The 25,202-nt window shown below is 36.3% G+C and overlaps 1 pseudogene; it reads right to left on the reverse strand.

Moving 5' to 3' along the window:
* Nucleotides 1-22,307: 22,307 nt before the first annotated feature.
* On the reverse strand, nucleotides 22,308-24,774 carry LOC114023291 (annotated as a pseudogene).
* Between the last annotated feature and the right edge of the window lie 428 nt (nucleotides 24,775-25,202).

The following is a 25,202-nucleotide window of genomic DNA, read 5'->3' on the forward strand; positions in this document are numbered from 1 at the left end:
TCAACTCATGGAACAGTCCCTTTTCACCACTTAATTAGATTTTTTTATCATCACATCAAAGTCAACTTATATCATGACCCCTGTCTAGGTATGCCCCTTTTATACGTCATAATAATAATACAGTTCTCAAGAGTTACAAGTGTCATCTTCCCTTGTAAGAATGTAAAGTTTGTCCTTATTAATAACATGTTACTGTTTTTTTTTCTTTCCTATTTACTTTTTTTATGCCTCTCTTGAGTCTTGTATTTGAAGATCAAATTTTCTGTTAAGCTCTGGTCTTTTCATCAGGAGGGTTTGGAAGTCTCTTATTTCATTGAATATCCATCTCCTCCTCTGAAAGACTATGCTCATTTTTGCTAAGTAATTGATCCTTAGTTGTAATCTAAGCTCCTTTGTTTTATTAAATAGTGTATTCCATGATCTCTGATCTTTTAACGTAAAAGCTGCAAGGTCCTACATAATCTTGCTTGAGATATTATCATATTTAAATTGTTTCTTTCTTGCTGCTTGCAGTATTTTTTCTTTGACCTGGTAATTTTGGAATTTGGCTACAATATTCCTTGGCATTTTTAATTTGGGATCTCTTTCAGGAGGTAATAGGTGGATTCTTTCCATGACCATTTCACCATCTGGTTCTAGGACCTCAGGGCAGATTTCCTTGATGATTTCCTGAAAGATACTGTCCAGGTTTTTTTGTTTGTTTGTTTGTTTGTTTGCTTGTTTGTTTGTTTTTCATCATGATTTTCAGGCAGACCAATAATTTCTGAATTGTCTCTCCTGGATCTATTTTCCAGGTCAGTTGTTTTGACAATGAGTTATTTCATGTTTTCTTCTATTTTTTTTTTCATTCTTCTGTTTCTGTTTGACTGATTCTTGATATCCCATAGAGTCATTAACTTCCACTTACCCAATTCTAATTTTTAACAAATTGCTTCCTTCTATTAGATTTTGTACCTCCTTTTCTATTTGGCCCATTTTACTTTTTCAGGAGTTCTTCTCTTCAGTGAGTTTTTGTCCCTCCTTCATTTGACCAATTCTACTTTTTAAGGAGTTGTTTTCTTCAGTGTCCTTTTTTTCCATTTGGTCAATTGTATTTTTTCAGAATTTGTATTCTTCAGTGTATTTTTTTCCACTTGGCCAATTGTATTTTAAGGAATGGTTTTCTTCAGCATATTTCTTTTCTGGGCTCTCAGAGGTCAATAATGGAGGGTGAGAACAATGTACTTCTTACTCTACCATCTTGGCTCCCAGAAGAGAAATAATGTCTTCTACTACATGGTTCCTTCTCTCTTTCTCTTCTTTTCCCTAGTGCCTGGCACAGTGCTCTAGACATTTTGGGCCCAGATCTGTCATTTCACTGGAGTAAGAATCTCCCAGTGTGGAAATTTCCCTTTCCAACACAAATCATCAACTGCTCTACAGCATTTAGAGAATTATTGGGGGGGTGGGGGAGAGGTGGAGCCAAGATGGCAGAGTAAAAGCAGTGACTTGCTTGAGCTCTCTCCCAAACCTCTCCAAATACCTGTAAAAATTGGCTCTAAACAAATTCTAATGCAGCAGAACCCACAAAAATACAGAGTGATACAAATTTACAGCCCAAGACAACCTAGATGGTTGATTGGAAAGGTCTATCAAGTGGGCAGGGAGAGGAGCAGTTTGGCATGGTCACACAGGCAAAACAGGCCTCAGCAAAACTGGAACAGGCCTCAGAGGACTGAATCACTAGCAGCTATGTCAGTTTCCAGACTTCTCAACCCACGAACACCAAAGAACACTTAGAAGGTCAGAAGGAAAAGTCTGTTACTGCAGTGAGAGAGAAGCTTGGTCCCAGCCCCAGTACCCACATGTGGCCCCAGTGCGGCAGCTGCTTCCTGAGCTTCAAGCCCACAGAATGAGTGGGAATCAAGTGGCTGATCAGAGGGGGATTGCAGAAATCTCTTTCCTGCTGCTGAAGCAGGATTCTCTTGCTTTGTCCATGCTTGGATCTGGGTCACAGTTCTGGGTGGCAGTCCTGGGGTGAGGAGGAGTGCTGGCATGATAGAGCTTGTAGTGGTGGTAGAGAGGCAATCCTCCTGTCAGTTCCAAGATGGAAAAGAATGTTTGTGTTCACTCATAGTCCAGAACACAGTCCAGGAAAGGAGTAAATATCTCACCCTTGATCATACTACTTTGGAAGAACTGAAAATTTACAGGTCCCTAGGAGTATCTCTGAAAATAGCTGCACAAAACCCCCGAAGCTTGGGACAGTACATTCTCCACACTAGAAGCAGACCCCTACCTTAACAAAGAGTTTATAACTCAAGTAATTGGCCAAGATCATGAGCAAGCAGTGCAGAAAGAGTCAGACCATAGAATCTTTCTTTGGTGACAAAGAAGATCAAAGCATCCAACCAGAAGAACACAACAAAGTCAAAGCTCCTACATCCAAAGCTTCCAAGAAAAATATGAATTGGTCCCAGGCCATAGAAGAGCTCAAAAAAGATTTTAAGTAGCAAGCAAGAGAAGTAGAGGAAAAACTGGGAAGAGAAATGAGAGTGATGCAAGAAAATCATGAAAAACAAGTCAACAGCTTGTTAAGGAGACCCCAAAAAAACACTGAAGAAAATAACACCTTAAAAAATAACCTAACCCAAATGGCAAAAGAGGTCCAAAAAGCCAATGAGGAGAAGAATGCCTTAAAAAGGAAAATTGACCAAATGAGAAAGGAAGTCCAAAAGCTTACTGAAGAAAATACTTACTTAAAAATTAGAGTGGAGCAATTGGAAGCTAGTGACTTTATGAGAAATCAAGACACTGTAAAACAAATCCAAAAGAATGAAAAAATAGAGAATTATCTGGAGGAAGTGAGAGTTAGGATCTGAACAAGGCATTTAAAAGTATTAGTTTCCAAGCAGAAATCAGATTCATTCTTAACTATTATTAAATAGCTCAATACAAAATGATGAAAAATTTTCTACATATTTCTTTGTCAACTTATAATAAAAAAAAAACAAAGCAAATATTCTACTGAAATGTAAAGTACAAATATTTTACAGATAGCTCGGTTTGTGTATTTCCTGCCTCATGTTTAAGGAAAAACTACAGATTATTCTTTAGTGAATTGCCTATGAAATGTCTTTTATTGTCTGTTGGGAGTGTCTCTTTGAGTACAGAGAGATGTCAGTTGATTTAGCCTCAACTTTGCTCTTCTATAAGCACCCTAAATTGATTGACTCTTCTTTACATATGCAACTCTTGAAACTACTAACAGCAGAATTCATTAATGTCAGCTGTGGTGAAGAGTGTCTCCTATGCAGAGTCACTTAATCTTAAGCAAAAACCACTAGTTCACAGTTTGTAGGCTGCTCAGAAACCTCCAGATGGTGATACCATTTAGCTGTTTAGTTGGAAATATCTGTAGTTTCTAAAGACCCAGGTTTAACATTACAAAAACAATGTAACTTTGAAAACACCTGCATCCTTCTACAGGAAATTTGTTCTCACATTTATACACTTAAGTTCTCTCTTGAGTCCCTTTGGTTGGTATTAAAAATCTTTGAAGAAGCACTGATGGTTTGTAAGTGGTTACTTTGGAAAAGGACACTAGAGACAGTTTGGTGTAAGGCATTTGTAAGCCAAATTTCTTTTTCTCTAGCTTATTCTAATGCATATTCCCTGAAACAAACATGTGTTCATTTGCTGCTATTTACTCCTCTTTTTAAATTCTGGTCTTCTGGGGGATGTCATCTTTATTGTTGTTAGCAGTAAGTACAATGTCAAAAATACTGTGGCACTAAAAATAACCAGGAGCGGCTTTTGGCAAGATCCTTGGAGAATGTATAAATTTGGCAGTGCTGAGAGAATAAAGGGAGCAATCAAGTATTTAAAGTGCCTACTGGGTGCCAGGCATTGTGCTAAGTGCTTAACAAATGTGATGCGGTTGGATCCTCATAACAACCCTGGGAGATGGGTGCTTTTATTGTGCCCATTTTACAGATAAGGAAACTGAGACAAGACAGGGTCAAACATTTAGTAAATGTATGAGGCTAGATTTGAATGTAGGTCTTCCTGATTCTAGGTCCAGCTCTATCCACTGGGTCTGTGGGGTTTGGCATAAGAGGTAGGAAGCTGTTGGTACTTGTATTTACATTAACAAGCATTTGTTAACTAAATACTACATGCCAAGCACTAAGCTAAATGATGAGAATATAAAGGCAAACAAAACAAAAAAGTCCCTATTCTTAAAAAGTTTGCAGTCTAATGGAGACAGTATGTTCCTGGTATGGGGAAAACCATTGAAAATGGCCCAAATTGGGCAATGGAGTGTCTTGTTGGAAGCACTACAATAAGGCCAGTGTCACCGGATCTTGAAGTATATGGAGGGGATTGAGATGTAAGAAAACTAGAAAGGCAGGAAGGGGCCAGGTTATGAAGGGTTTTTAAGTCCAAATATAGGATTTTCTATTTGATCTTCGAGGTTATAGGAGCCATTGACATTATTGAATATGTGATATGTTTTTGATATAGTCAGGCCTGAACTTTAAGATCAGTTTGGCAGCTGAATGGGGGATAGACTAGATTGAGGAAAGACTTCAGTCAACCAACATCCTGTGAGAGGTTGGAAATGTGGTGGAAGAGAGTCGGGGGTGAAAATGGGGTTTAAACAATGGCATCTATGTGTTCAGAGTCACTGGAAAGGGTAAAGTATGATGGGGTGGGGTGGGCATATATTAATTATTGAGAAATGAATTCAGGTAGGTTATCATTGTCCAAAGGGGTTTGGTCTTGGGAAATTGAGCAGGGGATGGGGAGATTGAAGGGTGCTTGGATAGGGGAGGATGCAGGTTGCTTGAAAGAATTTCTTGAGCCTGATAGAATTACTGCTAAGGGAGGCAAGTAGAGGCAAAGCAAATGCCCCCAGAGAGGGTTACTGGAGTTTGATTAAACTGTTGCTCAGATAGGCAGATTCAGGCAGTGTATTACAAGCCAAATTATAGGTTTTAAATACCAAACAAAGGAATTTTCCTCAGAGGCAATAGGGACTCTTTTTTGAGGAGGAGTGGAAAGCTAGGACCTATGTAGTACTTTAAGGTTTGCAAAGCACTTTACAAATATCTCATTTCATTCTCACAGCAACTTTGGAAAGTAGGTGCTGTTATTATTCCCATTTACAGATGAAGAAACTGAGGCAGACAAAGGTACTTCAAGAGACTATTTTGGCAGCTATGTGAAGGGTGGATCAGGCAGAGACTGGAGAATACAGGACCAATTAAGTGGCAATTGTAAAAGTCCAGGCAAGAGGTGACAAGGGCTTGAAGTGTTCTTAATCATAAATACACAGTAATGGTAGTAGTAGCAGCAGCAGTGGTAGTAGTAGTAGTGGTGGTGGTGAGGTGTGTGTGTGTGTGTGTGTGTGTGTGTGTGTACAGTAATGGCAATGTAGGGGAATAACAAACAGTGATGTGCAGTGGGGACTCTGCTTTGAGACTGTTACAGTTTTTATGAAGATCTAGCAGGAATACTGAAATGCTTTGGGCTATTGGGCTATCGCATTGGGCTATTATGATACCAATGAATTGGATAGCACTCCAACCAGTGCGACAAAATCATTTCTAAGTATATAACAAATAGGCATGACATACATAGGGTTGAAGGCTGGCCCTACTTGAAACCATCATGATATCAGCTTAACACAGAGGATAGCAGAATGAGCAGCATTCCTTGGTGGACTGGTACCACAAGAGTCAAATAAAACACACCAGAAATACCTAGATCCTGTCTGACGGAAACGGTTCAGTACATATGAAGACGGCCATTAAAGCAGGCAAACCATGAGAACAAACTGAAGATATGAAGACACATATTATGTGCCAATCCTATAACAAAATTGAGGAAAAAAATCCTATTAGTTATGGACAAGGACTTCACATTGCTTTTGGTAAACAGTAGCCTAAACTCCAAATCATACCTCATATTTCTTTTCCCCAATCTGAATTTTCACTCAGTTTTACCTTTTTATGTTCATCTTGACTCCTGTGTTTATATTTCAGTTTTCACTGAGCTCTGGTATTTTCACCAGAAGTGTTTTTCCCCTTCTTGGATCATATTCAGTTGTGCTGGGTAAATTATTCTTGACTCTAAGTCTGTATCTTTTAATTTTTGGAATTTCACATTCCATACTCCCCACTTCTTTATATTGGTAGTTGTTAAATTCTGTGTCATCCTCACTGAGATGCCTTGGTACCTGAATGCTTTCTTCTGGTTACTTGCAGGGCTTTTTTTGTTCAATTTTTTTCTTTTTTGGTTAAAATCTTCATTAAAATTATGGTTTAAGAGTGTCTTTCAAGAGATGATGGCAGATTCTTTCTATTTTCCCTTTGCTTTCTAGTCCTGATAAATCTGAGCAATTTTTGCTAAATATTTCTTGATATATGTTTTCCAGTCTCTTTCTTATGGACATGGCTTTGAGGTAACATTTATAACTTTATAATTTTAAGGTTTGCAAAACATTTTATATATAATATCTTTTTGGATCCTCACAACATTGTGAAAAAGCTGATATTATTGTGCCCATTTTATAGATTAGGAAACTGAGGCTGAGGGATGTTAAGTGACTTACCTGGGATCACACAACTAGCAGGTATATGAAGTAGGATTTGAATTCAGTTCTTCCTGATTCTACATGCAGCTCTCTATCTCCTGTACCACCTAGTTGCCTCAATGATTTTTAAATTGCTTCTTCCTGTTCTGTTTTCCATGTCAGTTTTTTTTAAATGTGAGATACCTCAAATTTTCTTCTATTCTTTTAGATTTTGTTTTAATATTTCTTGTTATTTCATGGAGTCATTAACTTCTGGTTAGTTCCATTCTATATTCAAGGTATTTGTTATATGTACTAAGCTGTTAAATCTCCTTTCACTTATTTTCTCCACATCTCTCATTTCTTTTTTTAGTTCTTTCTTCTAATTATTTATAAATAACTAGATAAATAAACAATAAATATAAATATTTATAAACATATATGAATATGTAATAAATACAAATAACTAAATAAAATGTTTTCCTCTCATGTTATTTATAAAATAATTTAAAACAAAATAAAACTCTTGCTTCATTTCTTCAAGGAATTTTAAATGATCTGTGTCTAGGCTGATTTTTTTTTGAGGTGTTCCTTGTTAGATATTTTGGAGTCATTTTCTTCTTCGAGGTTTGATTTTTGGGTGTCCCTGACTCCATAATAGTTCTTTATTGTGGGAGTCTTATTATTTACTCATTCTTTCAACTGTACTTTCTGAATTGAGAATTTCTGCTAGGGTCCAGCTGTGTACATTTTTAGAGGGATTATCTGGGCCTTGTTTGGACCTGCTTTGTATTCTCCACCCCTGTTCTAGAGTCCTGTTGTTCCCTTCACTAAGAAATGAGTACCATGTTCTTTAGGAATCTCAGGGGTGGCCCAGGCTGGACCCTCCAAATTTTCACTGCACCCAAAACTGTCTGATTTCTGGTGGAATCTGGCAGCTGTCCTCTTTGTCTATGCTTTTCAAGCTCCTGACCTCAGTTTGAATCTGGACAATACGACTGTAGCCTTTTTCCTCTTCCTTCCCAGTGCTTTGTAGTAGGTATTTAATAAATGCTATTTGACTGACTGACTTCAGAAGATTGCTGCTGTTCCCATCCTTATCAACAAGCTAAAATGATCTATAGACTCCAAATATCAGAACTACAGGCTCTTTCTGTTTCTGCGTGTGTGTGTGTGTGTGTGTGTGTGTGTGTGTGTGTGTGTTTGTGAATTGAGGTTAAGTGACTTGCCCAGAGTCACATTTGAACTCAGGTCCTCCTGACTCCAAGTCTGGTGCTCTATCCACTGAACCACCTAGCTGCCCATACAAGCTCTTTTCAAATATGAACTCCCTGCTCTGGTTCCAAAGCTGCATGTCTTAGACATAACTATGGGCTGAATCTATGACCTTACTCAGAGAGTCAGATTCACAAAACTGCTGCTCACTTTTGTTCTGCTCCTTGCTCAACAATCAGCTTGAGTCCATAACCATTTAGTCAGTTAATAAACATTTCTTAAGTGCCTATTATGTTCTGGGTGAAGGTGCTAAACACTGGGAATACAAATACAAATTAAAAGAAAGCCAATAGCTGCCTCCAAGGAGTTTATAATCTAATAGGGAAAGACAACACACAAAAGGAGTCTGAATTGTTGCAGAAGCATTGGAGAAAGTACCTACTGTGGGGATGTGATGGAGAACTCAAAAAAATCCAATGTAGCTGGTGGGAAATATGAAAACTGTTCTGGGTTGCCTCCTTAAATTGAGCTTTTGGAGCCCATGGCTCTGTCCAACGCTCATAGGGTAAAATTAGAGGGGGAGAAGGTATGGATGAGATGCAAATACTAAGATGGATTTAGTCTTGCAGGATAATGGGATTTCTCATTGATGAGTTTCCTGGAGCGTGTAGGAATGGAGAAGTTCAAAGAAGTAAAAAAGCAGTTCACCTGGTGGGAAATGGTGGAAATAATGGAAAATAATCACTTTTTCCCTATTGGGCAGCTACAGTTATGTTAAAAAAAAAACACAAATACATACATAGTCATTTATTTTTTATACATCTCCCCCCCCCCCCCCCAATTCCTACCCTCTTCCAGTTAAGCTTAACCTCTAAGTGATTTTTTTGGACTGAATTAAAAGTAAAAACAAAACAAAATAACCCCCCCAAACTCTCTAAATTGCTTATTTAGCTTTCCTAGCCCTCATATTCTTCCCAGCCTTTTGCACAAAACTCCCACAGCTTGTCCTACCTCCAAATCTGTTTCTTTAGATATGAACTAGGTACCTTGGATGTAAGTTAATTGGAGGTACCTATGACTTGGGAACTAGTTTATATACTGCCTGTGTTGAGGTCTAGAGGTTTAGGGGTGCTGGGACCCCAAAATCATGACACCTGGGTCCTGTGTGAATGAATTAGACCCAAGCCTTCTTTCAGCTAAAGACAAGGTTCATTAAAGATCTTGCATATTGGCCAGACTCTTTAAGGAATCTGAGCACCTTAATGGAGACAAGATGGACCTTATATACAGAGATCTAGGAAGGATCTTGATGGGAGTGACTGGGGAGGGGGGGTGTCTAGAATGGGGTCTAGATAGGATTAAGGGTGGGAAGTTGCCAGGGGCAATTGGGAGGTAACAGAATTGGGAAATTGGATATAGCCACAATGAAAGGCCAGTTGAGTGGATTACAGCCTCAGGCAAATACCAGAGACTTGGGAAAGTCCAAGGATTTTCCTTTTCTGGGTCCAGATCCCAAAGACATAGTCTTTTTCTTTTAGGAATTCAAATCCCATCCTCATCAGCTGAATCTACAAAGAACATTCTATGTTAGATAACAGAAGTTGCTAATATTATTACAGTAGTAAGAAATAAGAATGGGACTGGAGAAACTCTAGCTAATTTGCTATGTAGAAGATATAAGAACTTCAAATTGAGAATGTTATGTGAGATTTTACTCAAATGTTTTATTCTCTTCTAAAGTGAATCATAGCTTTGTTTTCAGTGTTGTATTTCTTTTTCCCAGGACATTTAACAAAATATTTAAATGATCTTAGTCTTTGAAGAGAACATGATATGATACAGGCTTTTTTACTCGTGCATTAGTCAAATCCAGAGTAAAGGGATTTTGTTCTAGCCTTTTGTATTTGAAGTTGTGTTATTCATTTCCCCTTACAATTCTTGATCTATTTCTATTGCTTTTAGATAACAAGAAGCTCTCTTGTGGCTAATTTAACACTAATAAATTCCCCCCCATTGCAGTCAAAGAGTGTACAATGTAATAAAGAAAAGTGTTTGTGCATATTTCAGAGGCAGCATATTGATATCCTGCTGTAGTTGAGCTTTTGTTATATTTCCTATTAGCTTTTCCTCACCATTGCAATTATAGATTAATTAATTCTTACTGTTTGGATCAAGCAAAAGAAAAAAGAAAAGTGAGTTAAAATGTTTAATCCACACCATTGTAGAGGTTGCCAGTGGCCCAAGTTTAATTTCTTGGCCCTCAGAGAGAAAGTCTGGAAAGCTCTGGAAAGCCCATCCTAATTTTTTTTTTAATCACAAAATAAGAATGATTTCTAGTGAAGTGCTCCCCCTCCCTTTTTCTACCCAGAGATTGTTTTCTGAGATAGGAACACTTGGGTAGTAGTTAATTATTTTCCACATTTTTGTGTCCAGATTTTTTTTTCCACATAGGGTACTTGTGGTGAGAGAACATTTTTTTTTTATCAAAGCAGATTATCAATTGTTCTACAGCTATTGAGTCAAGATAGAAGCACAAACCCTCACACAGTACCTCAACATCTCACAAAACAGGTGAATGATTGCTTTTATGGTTTCTAATCTCTCTGAAACCAACTCTTTTCAGGCAGGAAGCATGATGTTGGGAAACTCAAGTCACATGGTTTGATTTACAGTAGAATTTTACTCAGATCTTTAACATGATCACATTAAATTTATGGGTTTTACTGTTTTCCCTTGCAGCTACTTCCTCCCACTTCCACTCACACAACCAAGCACACTTTCCAAATGGCTTATTCTACCATACCCTAAAAAGCTTTCCTGCTTTTTGAAATCTTTATAAGATACTCCTTACATTTCAGGATTAATGAGGGCATATACATTTTGACTTATCTCTTCTTCCAAAATTTATTGAGTTAAGCTTTTTGTTAGATTCAGGTATCTTGTTTTATTTTTTTTTTTAACATGAGTGATTATACTTTTCCATTTCCACTAAGAAAATGAATGATTTTTGCTTTGCTGCCTTTCCTTTTGCCATTTTAGTGTTAAAACCTCAAAAGTGCATTTATGGTTGTTATATATCAGTATGTAAGTAAATGTTTAACAATTGACTTTCAAAAATGCACATATGACATACTTTTAAGTTTAATATGCATCATTAAGATTTTCTCCATCACTTTTTAAACTCTAGAGAATTATCAAAAAAATAAATAAAGCCCTGATTTGTACTGTTTGGCAATTTCTGAAGTTTGGATGCTCACACTGAAATTTTAACAATTGGCATTCTTAAGTTGGTTAGGGCTGGCTTCAGCATAGCCCTTCATATAAGTAAATAATTCTTTCAGAGCTATACTTCTTTTATTGCTGTAGCTGAGTTTAAATTGAAAGCGAAGAGATTTTATTATTTTGATCTACTTATATCATATGATGTTTGATTTACTCAGATAATATCAAAATTGTTGCCAAGGGTTGAGAAAAATTAATATGAATTCTTCTATCCTTGGCTCTTAATTATACTGGAAGAGATTAAGGAATTTTTTTTTTATTTATTTCATTCCAAACGCCTTGGAAATATGCAAAGATTGAGGTGTATCATAGTGATAGTTTGTGACTATCATCTATAAGTATTCTGGATATGAAGATTTACAGACAGTTGCTGTGTAAAACTGGAGTCCTTAATTTTTTTTTTTATTCCAAGGACTCATTTTGTAGTTTTATTAGATCTAAGGATGCCTTTTCAGAACAATGTTTTGAAATAATTGATGGAAGTTCTCCAGTCATGAGCTCCTTGTTAAGGGCCTTTAATCTAAAATATTGTTGTTGAACTCTCTACCTTTGCCATCATTGCTTTGTTTTCATTAATGCTTACCAGCTATGGAATTCTAGCCAACTCACTTTACTTTCCTGGGCCTCCACATCCTCACCTGTAAGATGAGAGGGTCAAGCCACCTCTAAGATCCCAGCTCTGAAATCTATGATCTTATGATGGATGGTTTTTTCTTTGTTCATCCTTCATTCTTGAAGAGGACCAATGACATTAGGAGGATGATGTCTTGACTTTCAAGTGAATTGGATTTAAGTGAGGCAGAGTTGACCATCCATTATTTATTATCATCCAAAAAGTACATGCCCCTAGGTATTCTGGGGAATTTTAGATCAGATGCAATCCCTCAAGGAATTTGCTCTATTAGAGAAAAAAGATGGTTTGTTAAGGAAACAGCTAGTATACTTGGAGTTTTTAAATCAACACAACCTACATAGAAAAATCTAGCAATATGATGACTCATCTTGCCCTGAATGCTGCCATTGAAACATGCAGTCTGTCTAGATCTACATGTAGTATTCAAAGAGAGACTTAAAGACTTGCTCAACAATTAAACATTAAATTTATTTTTCTGATGCAGCTCATCATAGTTGAAAACAAGCCTATTTCATTATTTGACTCTTTTCATACATGCAACACAGGTTTCAAGTCAGGGCATTTGCAAAAGACTCTACTTTTTGGTCCTCTTTATGCTGACTTTGGATACTTCTCAGTCTCTGCCTCCAGGGGTCTCTCCTTGGAGAGAGCCTAGAACTATATGTGCCCTCTCTTGAAGCTAGAAGCCAGAAAAAGCACCTCTCCTCTTCCAAGGTCTTGTCAACTTTGGCGATAAGGCAGATACAGAACATTGAATGATCACTCTCTCTACCAATGAGGAGAGCAAGGTACAAATTCTCAATCTTAACCCCCAGGTTACATATTATATAGCTTTTGCTTTCTAATGTAAGAATACATGAGATATTTACAAAAAGGGAGTATTCTAGGCTAAGTGGTTAAGAATTTAAAATTAAAATTATTTATGCCTTGAAGGTCTGTACCTACAAACTAGACCAAAATGATGGATTTCAGCTCTCTGTAAAACTGGGGCTTTATATAAACTTGGAATTGGTTTTGTTTATTGATCTTTTTTCTTTTAGCTTTGAGTCCCTGAAAATCAAGTAATCCAAGGTCTTCCAGCTGCCTTGTACCAACAACATTTAACTGAATAGATATTAAAAGGCCCAGTTTAATGCCCTGTATCAACTGGTCTAAGGATATCATTTTAGTCACTGTGAATAATACAATATGATTTTCTGGTGTGTGCATCATCATGATGACACTCAGGAAGAGACACACTCAAAATTGAACCAGTTATTAAAAGCTTTCAAGTTCATTTTTGGATTTCAGAAATGAGTTAAATAAAAATATTTCCTTGGGCAAATCTGCAGAACCTGCTCATATTCTCAGGAGAAACTTTAGAAATCTGAAGATGTTGCCAAGGAGGTGAATTTATCCTTTCATTCTTAATTCCAAGCTATGTTTAAACTAAGGGGAAATAAAGTCATGAACTGTTTTCAAGTCACAAATTGAATGATTTTTAAAAGCATTTAAAATTTTTTTCTCATTAAATTGCTACTTCCCCCACCCCATTTTTCTTTTCTTTTTTTTTTTTGATAAGAGATTTTAAACCTTTCTAAAAGTTAAATATTGGATACTAACCCAGAGATCCTAACACAAATTTCTTGAGTGGCTGATTAAAAAAAAAGAAGCTGAAGAGGGTTGAAAATAGCCCTGTACAATTGGGGAAGCCTCCCAGAACTCAATTTCCTTATCTATTAAATGAGATAGTAGAAATAAGTAATCTCTAAGTCACTTTTCACTGAGTGAATTCACTCTGTGAATCTTTCATTTTTAGCACAGATGCTAGAGACCTGTGAATTTACTCTGTGACTCATCTTTAGCACAGATGTTAGAGACCTGTAAATGAGCTTCAGGGCTGGAGAGTTGCCACAACTGAGTAAGCCCAAAGGAGGGGAATGTCAAGTCATGTTGGGCTCCTGAGTGATGAATAGTTCAAAGGATTAAATCTCCTTCTGAGCTGCAAACAGACCAATCCATCTCAAGAGATATGTCCTCAAACAATGTTTCCTTAATTTAATATAAGCTCGTCCTGAATAGGATCTAGGACTTTATTATTGGAATTTTCCCTCTACATTCCTTCCTGTACTATCTGTACATAGCCCTGTATACTCAGTAGAAACCAAGATTTCATGTACTCAACAAACAGATTAAAAAAAAAAGCACCTTGGTCAAGAGTTATGAAAACCATTGGCATCAGAGACTTCATCTGTTCCTTTATTCATTAACTGAATATGTGAATCCAGAAGAGGAGATAAAAGGAGAATGCAGTTTGTTTTTCCTTGCCTTTGTTGTTACATTAATAGAGAAGAAGGTAAGAAGAGAATATGCACCTACAAAATTCACAAATGCAGTGGAGATATGTGTAATGCCAAAACCCAAACAGTTATTTTCTGAGAGTTCCAGTATGGCCAATTTTAAAAACAAAAGCCTAGTGATTTGTTTGTTTGTTTTTCTTTTTGTTTGTTTATTTTTTAAAAAGAAGAGCAGCATGGCAGAGTGACTAGAGAGCGTACCTCAGATCCAAGAAAACTTGGGTCCAAGTCCCATCCATGACATATCCTGCCTGTGTGACCCTGGGGAAATCATTTAACCTCTCAGTTCTCTAGGCAATTCTATGGCTTTATGATGCAGAGGTGCTCACCTGGATTGGTAGAGGGAGATCCCCACCAAGAGCTCCCTATACTAATGAAATCACAGCCCTAGTTCCTATCTCTGCAAAAAGTAAACATACCAACCCTAAAACATATCTGTGTGGCTTTGGCTTCTGACAATAGGGCCTGTAACTATAAGGGTGTTTATATTCAAGGAAGGAAAATAAAGATGTTGCATTGTAGCAGCATTAGATATGAATATATATATATATATATATATGTGTATATATACTAAAATTTCTTCAATATGTGGTTTCATAACTACAATATATCTGATACAACCTTGTATCAGAGAACTTCAGCATGGTTCTACAGCCAGGCACAAGGTAGGATGTTGTTAAATGCTAATGATGTTAACTAGATTTTTTAACTCTATCAATGTTGGATTGAGATTTCTGCCATTCATGTATGCCAGTCTCAGTATCGTGATGAAGTCATGGCTTAGCTAGTAATTTAATTCTTGATTATCTTCTAAAAGTTTCTATTACAGCAAAACACATAATAAGCTTGGTTCTCTTAATTTTTAAATTTTTTTTTATTTTTAACATATGTTTTTAAAACTTTGGGTTACAAATTTTCTCCCTTCCTCCCTCCCCACCCACTCTCATTGAAAAGGAAAGCATCTCCATACAGGTTATAGATGTGTAGTCATGCAAATCACTTCCATAGTAGTCCTGTTGTGAAAAAATTAAGTATACTTCCCTTCATCCTATCCTACCCCCCATTTATTTTATTCTGTCTTTTGACCCTGTCCCTCTTCAGAAGTGTTTGCTTTTGATTATCCCCTCCCCCAATATGCCCTCCCCTCTATCAACTCCCTGCTCTCTTGTCCCCTTCCCCCCTTATTTTCCTGTAGGGTAAAATAGATTTCCATACCCCATTGTGTATGTTATTCCTTCCTTAAGCCAAATTCTATGAGAATAAGATTCACTCATTCCCTCTCACCTTCCCCCATTTCCCCTCCACTGTAAAGCCTTTTCTTGTCTGTTTCATATGAGATATTTTACTTTATTCTACTTCTCCCTTTCTCCTTTTCCCAGTGTAATCCTCTCTCACCCCTTAATTTTATTTTCCAGATATCACCTCTTCATCTTCAACTCACCCTGTGCCCTCTATCTATCTATCTATACATACATATAATTTTTCCCTCCCACTACCCTAATACTGACAAAGGACTCATGAGTTACAAATATCATCTTTCCAAGCAGAATGTAAATGGTTCAATCTTAATAACTCTTTTATGATTTCTCTTTCCTGTCTACCTCTTCCATGTTTCACTTGAGTCTTGTATTTGAAGGTCAAATTTTCTATTCAGCTCTCGTCTTTTCCACAGGAATGCTTGAAAGTCCCCTATTTCACTGAATGACAATTTTTTCCCCTGAAGGATTATACTCAATTTTGCTGGGTAAGTGATTCTAGGTTGTAGTCGTATCTCCTTTGCCTTCCAAAATACCATACTCCATGTCTTCCGGACCATTAATGTAGAAGCTGCTAAATCTTGTGTTATCCTGATTGTGTATCCACATTAGTTGAATTGTTTTCTTCTGGCTGCTTGCAATATCTTTTCCTTGACCTGGAAATTCTAGAATTTGGCTACAACATTCTAGGAATTTTCCTTTGGGGATCTTTTTCAGGAGGTGATCAGTGGATTCTTTCCATTTCTATTTTGCCCTCTTGTTCTAAAATATCAGGGCAGTGTTCCTTGATAATGTCTTGAAAGATGATGTCTAATCTCTTTTTTTGATCATGGCTTTCAGATACTCCAATAATTTTTAAATTCTCTCTCCAAGTCAGTTGTTTTTCCAATGAGATATTTCACATTCTCTTCTATTTTTTTCATTCCTTTGGATTAGTGTTACAGTGCCTTGATTTCTCAAATTGTCACTAGCTTCCAATTTCTCTATTTTAATTTTTAAGGAAGTATTTTCTTCAGTAAACTTTTGGACTTCCTTTTCCATTTGGCCAATTTTGCTTTTTAGGGCATTCTTCTCCTCATTGGCTTTTTGGACCTGTTTTGCCATTTGGGTTAGGCTATTTTTTAAGGTGTTATTTTCTTCAGTATTTTTTAAGGTGTTATTTTCTTCAGTATTTCTTCAGTATTTCTCCTTTAGCATCATTCTCAGTTTTTCCTCTATTTCTCTTACTTGCTTCTATAATTCCTTTTTTGAGCTCTTCCATTGCCTGGGACCAATTCATATTTTTCTTGGAGGCTTTGGATGTAGGAGGTTTGGCTTCGTTGCCTTCTTCTGGTTGTATGTTTTGATCTTCTTTGTCACCAAAGTAAGATAATATAGTCTGATTCTTTTTGTGCTTCTTGCTCATGATCTCGGCCAATTACTTGAGCTATAAACTCGTTGTTAAGGTTAAGAGTCTGCTTCCAATGTGGAGAATGTACTGTCCCAAGCTTCAGAGGTTTTGTGCAGCTGTTTTCAGAGATACTTCTAGGGACCTGTAAATTTTCAGTTCTTCCAAGGTGCTATGATCAAGGGCATGGTGTTTACTCCTTTCCTGGCCTGTGCTCTGGTCTATGAGCACTCTTTTCTGCCTTGGAGAGGAGGGTTTCCTCTCCACAGCCACTACAAGCTCTACCACATCAGCACTCCTCCTCACTCCAGGACCACAACCAAGAACTCTGACCCAGATCCAAACACGGGCAAAGCAAGAGAATCTTGCACTAGCAGAGAGATCCCTGCAATCCCCCTCTGATTAGCCACTCAATTCCCCCTCAGTCTGTGGGCCAGAAGCTCAAAGGCAGGCACTGCCCCAGGGGCTGTGCTCTGGGAATGGGGCTGGAACCCCACTGCTCTCTCTCAGCACTACAGAAACAGACTTTTCCCACTGACCTTCTAAGTTGTCTTTGTCATTCATGGGTTGAGAACTCTGGAAACCGCCACAGCAGCCTGTGATTCAGTCCTTTGATGCCTGCTCCAGGTTCGCTGTGGCCTGTACTCCCATGCAGAACTGTGCTCCTCTCCCCACCCAGCTCGATATACCTTTCTGATCAACCATCCAGGCTGTCTTTGGCTGGAAATTTGTTTCACTCTGTCTTCTTGTGGATTCTGATGCTTTAGAATTTGTTTAGAGTCATTTTTATAGGTATTTGGAAGGGTTTGGGAAAGAGATCAAGCAAGTCACTCCTTTTACTCCGCCCTCCTGGCTCTGCCCCCACTTTTCTTAATTTTTGAAGGACAACTTATCTTTTGATTTTTGGTATATGGGCCAAAGACGTTGCAAACTCAAGTAAGTAATGATAACTCATATTTATCAGACCTGGAACTCACACAGTACACACGGCATGAACAGAAACAGAACTCCTTTATGCTACTTTTTTATATCAACCATTAACAACATTTAAAAAGATTGGGTTTCCTCAGAAAGATTCTCATACCACAAGAAGGTCAAAGACAGAAAGAATGTTCCTATATACACCAAACAACAGAGAAACTTAATAATCCCTAACCCCTAACAAGTTCACTTTGACTCCTTCCTTCACTTCTCACCATGCTCCAGTGGCAGTAGAGGTTGTATTGGCATGGGGAGAAAGCAGTTAAGGAAATAAACCAAGAGTTATTTATATGTGTGTATATATATATACATATATATATACATATATATATATACATATATACACACACACACACATATGTGTGTGTGTATATATATGTATCTAAACACACACACACACACACACACACACACACATATATATATTTACTCTCCTCCCAATTAGATGTAGATATAAAAACACTTTTAAAAAAATTGAGGCAGGTAAGTGGCACAGTGAATAGAGCACCAGCTCTGGAGGCAGGAAGACCTGATTTCAAATTCGGCCTCAGACACATAAAACTCACTAAGTATGTGACTCTGGGCAAGTTACTTAATCCCAATTGCCTCGCCAAAAAAAATATGGTATTTTATTTCTGCAATTACATGTAAAGAAAATTTTCAACATTTACTTTTATAAGATTTTGAATTTCAAACTTTTTCCTCCCTTCCCTCCCCTAAACCAAGGTGGCAAGCAATTTGATATAGGTTATACATGCACAATTATATTGAATGTATTTCCACATTAGTCATGTTGTGAAAGAAGAATCAGAAAAAAGGAAAAAAAAACAGGAAAGAAAAAGCAAAACAAAAAATTATTGAAAATATTCAGCATTCAGACTCTACAGTTCTTTCTCTGGATGTAGATAATATTTTCCATCATGAGTCTTTTGGAGACATCTTTGATCCTTGCATTGCTAAGAAGGGCTAAGTCTATCAAATTTGATCATTGCACAATGTTATTATTACTGTGTAAAATGTTTTCCTGGTCCTGCTCACTTCACTTAGCATCCGTTCATATAAGTCTTTCCAGGTTTTCTGAAATCAACCTGCTCATCATTTCTTATATCACAATAGTATTCATATACCATAACTTGTTCAGTCATTCCTTAATTGATAATCACTCAATTTCTGATGGTTTACCACCACAGAAAGAGCTGCTATAAATATTTTTGTACAAATGGGTCCTTTTCCTTTTTTTATGATCTCTTTGGGAAACAGACCATGGAGTAGTATTGCTGGATCAAAGAGTTTGCACAGTTTTATAGCTCTTTCAGCATAGTTCCTAGTTGCTCTTCAGAATGATTGGATCAGTTTACAGCTCTACCTACAGCGCATTAGTGTTCCAATTTTCCCACATCTTCTTTAACACTTGTCTTTTTCTTTTTCTGTCATATTAGCCAATCTGCTAGTTGTGAGGTAGTACCTCAGAGTTTGTTTGATTAGCATTTCTCTAATCAATAGTGATTTAGAGCATTTTTTTTCATATGACTATAGGTAGTTTTGATTTCTTCACCTGAAAACTGCTTGCTCATATGCTTTGGCCATTTCTCCATTGAGGAAAGACTTGTATTCTTATAAATTTGACTCAGTTCTCTCTATATTTTAGAAATGAGGCCTTCATCAGAAACACTGCCAGGAAAAAAATGTTTCCCAGCTTTCTTCTTTCCTTCTAATCTTGATTGCATTGGCTTTGTTTCTGCAAAACATTTTCAATTTAATGTAATCAAAATGATTCATTTTGCATTTCATAATGTTCTTTATCTCTTGTTTGGTCCCTTCTCCATAGATCTGACAGGTAAACTAATCCTTACTCTCTTAATTTGCTTATGGTATCTTTTATGTTTAAATTGTACACCCATTTTAACCTTATCTTGGAAGCTGTTGGTCTATGCTTAGTTTCTGCCATATTATTTTCAGTTTTCCCAGCAGTTTTTGACAAATAGTGAGTTCTTATCCCCGAAACTGGTGTCTTTGGGTTTATCAAGCAGCAAATTACTATAGTCATTTACAACTGTGTCTTGGGTATCTAATCTATTCCACTGATCCACCACTCTATTTCTTAGCCAGTACCAAATGGTTTTGATGATTGCTGCTTTACAGCATATTTTAAGATCTGGCATCACTAGGTGACCTTCCTTAGCATTTTTTTTCATTAATTCCCTTGATATTCTTGACCTTCTGTTCTTTCAGGTGAATATTGTTATTATTCTTTCTAACTCTATAATTTTTTTTGTAGTTTGATTGGTATGGCACTGAGTAAGGAAATTAATTTAGGAAGAATTATCATTTTTATTATATTATCTTGGTCTACCCATGAGCAACTGATATTTTCCCAATTATTTATATCTGACTATTTGTGTAAAAGTGTTTTGTAATTGTGTTTGTATAGTTCTTGGATTTGTCTTGGCAGGTAGACCCATAAATATTTTATATATTCTATAGTTATTTTAAATGGAATTACTCATTCTATCTTTTGCTGCTGGGCTTTGTTGGTAGTATGTAGAAATGCTGATGGGTTATGTGGGTTTATTTTATACCTTGCAACTTTGCTAAAGTTGTAAATTACTTGAAGTAAATTTTTAGTTCATCCTTTATGATTCTCTAAGGATACCATCATATCATCTGCAAAGAGGGATAGTTTTGTTTCCTCATTGCCTATTCTAATTCCTTCTATTTCTTTTTCTTCTCTTATTGCTAAAGCTAACATTTCTAGTACAATATTAAATTAAAGAGGTAATAATGGGCATCCTTCACCCCTGATCTTATTGGGAAAGCTAAACAGTTTATCTCCATTATGTATAATGCTCACTGAAGATTTTAGATAGATGCTATTTATCATTTTAAAGAAAACTCCATTTATCCCTGTGCTATCTGGTGTTTTTAATAGGAATGGGTGCCGTATTTTCTGTATCTATTGAGATAATCATATGATTTCTGTTGGTATTATTATTGAAGTCATCAATTATGCTGATAGTTTTCCTAATATTGAACCAGCCCTGAATTTTTAGTATAAATGCCATCTGGTCATAGCATATCCTGCAGACAAATTGCTGCAATTTCTTTGCTAATATTTAAATTCTTGTATCAATCAATATTCATTAGGGAAATTGGTCTATAATTTTCTTTCTCTTTTTTGACTCTTCCTGGTTTAGCTATCAGCACCATATTTGTATCATAAAAAGAATTTGGTAGGACTCTTTCTTCACCTACTTTTCTAAGTAGCTTATATAAGTATTGAAATTAACTGTTCTTTAAATACTTGGTAAAATTCACTTGTAAATCCGTCTTGACCTGGAGATTTTTTTCTTAGGGAGTTCATTGATAGCTTGTTCCATTTCTTTTTCTAAAATAGGTTTATTTAAGTGTTTTATTTCCTCTTCTGTTAATCTGGTAAATTTATATTTTGGTAAATATTCATCCATGTCACTTAGATTGTCAGATTCATTGGTATACAGTAGGGCAAAATGGCTCATAATTATTATTTTATTACATATTATTTATCTTCATTGGTGGTGAATTTACCTTTTTCATTTTTGATGTTGGTAAATTGGTTTCCTTCATACTTTTTAAAAGTCAAATTAACCAAAGGTTTATCTATTTTATTGGTTTTCTCCTAAAACCAGCCCTCAGTTTTATTTATTATTTCAATAGTTTTCTTACTTCAATTCGATTGATCTCTCTTTTTATTTTTGGAATTTCTAATTGGGTATTTAATTGGGATCTTTAGTTTCTTCCTTTTCTAGATTTTTCAGTTGCATACCCAATTCATTGATTTCCTGTTTCTCCATTTTATCCATGTAAGCATTTAGAGATATAAAGTTTCCCCTGTGAAGTACTTTGGCTGCATCCCATAATTTTTGTGTGTTGTCTCATTGTTGTCATTCTCTTTCATGTGATTATTGATTGTTTCTATGATTTGTTTTTGGACCCACTCATTCTTTAGGATTAGATCATTTAAGTTCCAATTAGTTTTTCATGTATCTTTCCATGGCCCTTTATTCCATGCAGTTTTTATCGCATCATGATCTGAAAAGGATGCATTTAATATTTCTGCCTTTATGCATCTGATTGTGAGGTTTTTATTCCTTAATACATGGTCAATTTTTGTACAGGTGCCACATGCCACTGAGAAAAAGGTATTTTCCTTTCTATCCCCATTCACTTTTCTCCAGAGGTCAACCATATCTAACTTTTCTAAAATTCTATTCACCTCCTTAACTTCTTCTTTGTTTATTTTGTGGTTAGATTTATCTAGTTCTGAGAGGGGGAGATTGGAGTCTCCCTCTAGTATAGTTTTGCTGTCTATTTTTTCCTCTAACTCCCTTAACTTCTCCTCTAAGAATTTGGTTGCTGTACCACTTGGTGCATATATATTTAGTATTGATATTACTTCATTGTTAGATGCAGTTTCCTTCTTTATCTCTTTTAGTTAGATCTACTTTTGCTTTTGATTTGTCTGAAATCAGAATTACTACTCCTGCCTTTTTTTCACTTTAGCAGAAGTATAATATATTCTGCTCCTGCCTTTTACTTTACTCTTTATGTATCTCTCAGTTTCAAATGTGTTTCTTATAAACAACATATTGTAGGATTATGGTTTTTAATCCACTCTGACATCCACTTCCATTTTATGAAGTTCACCAATAGTGTTGTTTACATTAGGTTTTAGATGAATGTTTCTATATTCTTCATCTGTTTTTCTGTCCAATGTAGATGGTCCTTTCTGGGATTGGTGCTGTTTTTGGTTTCTTCATGTTTAGGAAGTAGTGGGTTGTGTTTGGTTTAAAAGAGAACAAAACAGTTCTACCCTTGCAGATTTGGATACAGACTTTTCTTGCTCTTCTTCATCCCTTTTCCTTTGTTTTGTAACTGACTGGAAATAGTTTTTACTAGAGTTAGTCTGTTGTTGCTGAGAAGCCTCTTTTTTCCTTCTGCTTGAATTTTGAGTTGAGAAATGTTGATTATTTGGAGTTTTTACTGTAGTATATTTAAGTGGTTTTGTCACAAAATCAATACTATAATTTGTGTTAGGAGTCTCTTTCACAGGGAATATTTCTTGTGAAAATACATTAGATCATTTCTCCATTTGGGTAGCTTCATTTTCTTTTGTACTTTCACTTAAATCCATGCAAGTATCTGCATGTTCTGATTCTGTGTCAGGTATACATGTTGGGATATTCATTGTGGCACCTGGCATTATGGTTTCATTTACATTATGTTCTGAGAAAGATTTGGTCTTGGAGTTGAAAGTCAATCCTGCATCAGGATTGGAGTATGTCTCTGTGGGCATGAAAATAACTGCTAATCCAATTTCTGCTTCAGAGATGGCTCTAAGATGCTGGCTGTCTGGCATTTAAAAATATAAAAATTTTCCCAGTGAATATTTGTTTTCTTTCTTTACACCTTGATGGATCCAGATTTTCATTATTTTTTAAAATTTATTTTTAGTTTTCAACAATCACCTCCATATGCTTTTGAGTTTTAGATTTTTCTCCGCTTCTCTCCGTCCTCCCCTCCTCAATATGGCATGCAATCTGATATGGGCTCTGCATTCCTATTAAAGATATTTTCACATTAGTCATGTTAAGGAAAAATTAGAACCAATAGGAGGAACCACAAGAAAGAGGAAACAAAACAAAACAGAAGATAAAAATAGCAAATAGTATGCTTCGATCTGCATTCAGACACTATAGTTCTTTCTCTGGATGTGGATAGCATTTTCCATCATGAGACTTTTGGAGATGTCTTAGATCCTTGCATTGCTGAAAAGGGCTAAGTCTATCAAAGTTAGTCATCGCACAATGTGGCTGTTACTGTGTAAAATGTTCTCCTGGTTCTGCTCACTTCACTCAACATCAGACCATACAAGTCTTTCTAGGTTTTTCTGAAGTCCACTTGCTCATCATTTCTTATAGCACAATAGTATTCCATCACATTCATATACTACAACTTGTTCACTTTGCCACCACAGAAAGAGCTGCTATAAATATTTTTGTACCAGTGGGTCCTTTTCCCATTTGTATGATCTCTTTGGGATACAGCCCTAGAAGTGCTATTGCTGGGTCAAAGGGCATGTACATTTTGATAGCCCTTTGGGCACAGTTCCAAATTACTCTCCAAAATGGTTAGATCATTTCACAACTCCACCAACAATGCGTTAGTGTTCCAATTTTCCCACATCTTCTCCAGCATTTATCATTTTCCTATCTTGTCATGTTGGTCAATCTGATAGGTGTGATGTGGTATCTCAGAGCTGTTTTGATTTGCATTTCTCTAATCAATAGTGAGTTAGAGCAATTTTTCAGCTGTGAAAGCCATCTACATGGCTTTAATTTCTTCATCTGAAAACTACCTGTTCATATTCTTTGACCATTTATCAATTGGGGAATGACTTGTATTCTTATAAATTTGACTTGGTTCTCTATATATTTTAGAAATGAGGCTCTTATCAGAGATATTGGTTGGAAAAATTCTTTCCCAGTTTTCTGCTTCCCTCCTAATCTTGGTTGCCTTGGCTCTGTTTGTGCAAAAACTTTTCAATTTGATACAATGAAAATTTAGATTTTCATTTTAAATAGTAGGTTCATCAATGGGAGGATAAAATCTTTCAAGTTGTGGAGGCTGTTTGGTTGTCTGAATAGCTTTGAGAAATTCAGTAAAATAATTTTACAATAGGATAATCACAAATCAGTGCACATATTGTTTTAATAGTAACTTTAATTAACACCTTGACAAAGTGAGTGCATTCTTCTGTCCAGTTGTTTACAAAAAGTCCTCCAAGTTGTAAAACAGCTTGATTTAAAACAGTTTTTTTCCAGACACATCTGAACATGCACCCAATGGTTCATATTCCACTCTTAATTTGCTTTCAAAGACCCCAAAGGCAACTGTCTCCTGTCTTTAAAGGTAGTGGAATCCCATTCAGCATTTTTTCTTCATTAATAAAATGTACCATGTTTAGAATTATCTTTTATTGTCAATATAGAGATTTCAGAAGCTTGATAATTGGGCCAGGCCTGTGGCAGAGAGCAGCCTCCACATGAGCTGGGTCGAGGTCCGGAGTCCAGAATCTGTGCTCTCATTGAGCCACTTCATATGTGGGAACAGAGAACATTACCAGTGATTTTGGTGGATTCTTTCAATGACTATATTATCCTCTGGTTCTCTGGTTATTCCTCTGGTTATCAGGGGAGTTTTCTTTGATAGTTTCTTGAAAGATACTCTCCAAGCTCTTTTTTTGATCATGGCTTTTGGGTAGTCCAATAATTCTTAAATTATCCCTCCTGGATCTATTTTCCAGGTCAGTTGTTTTTCCAATGAGGTATTTTATATTTTCTTCTAGTTTTTCATTCTTTTAATTTTCTTTGACTTATTATTGATGTCTCACAGAGTCATTAGCTTCTATTTGCCCAATTTTACTTTTTAAGGAATTATTTTATTCACTCACCTTTTGTACCTCCTTTTCCATTTGGCCAATTCTACTCTTTTAGGAGTTGTTTTCTTCAGTGGA

The sequence above is a fragment of the Vombatus ursinus genome, unplaced genomic scaffold, assembly GCF_900497805.2.
Source record: "Vombatus ursinus unplaced genomic scaffold, bare-nosed wombat genome assembly UNPS02004422.1, whole genome shotgun sequence".
Taxonomy (NCBI): Eukaryota; Metazoa; Chordata; class Mammalia; order Diprotodontia; family Vombatidae; genus Vombatus; species Vombatus ursinus.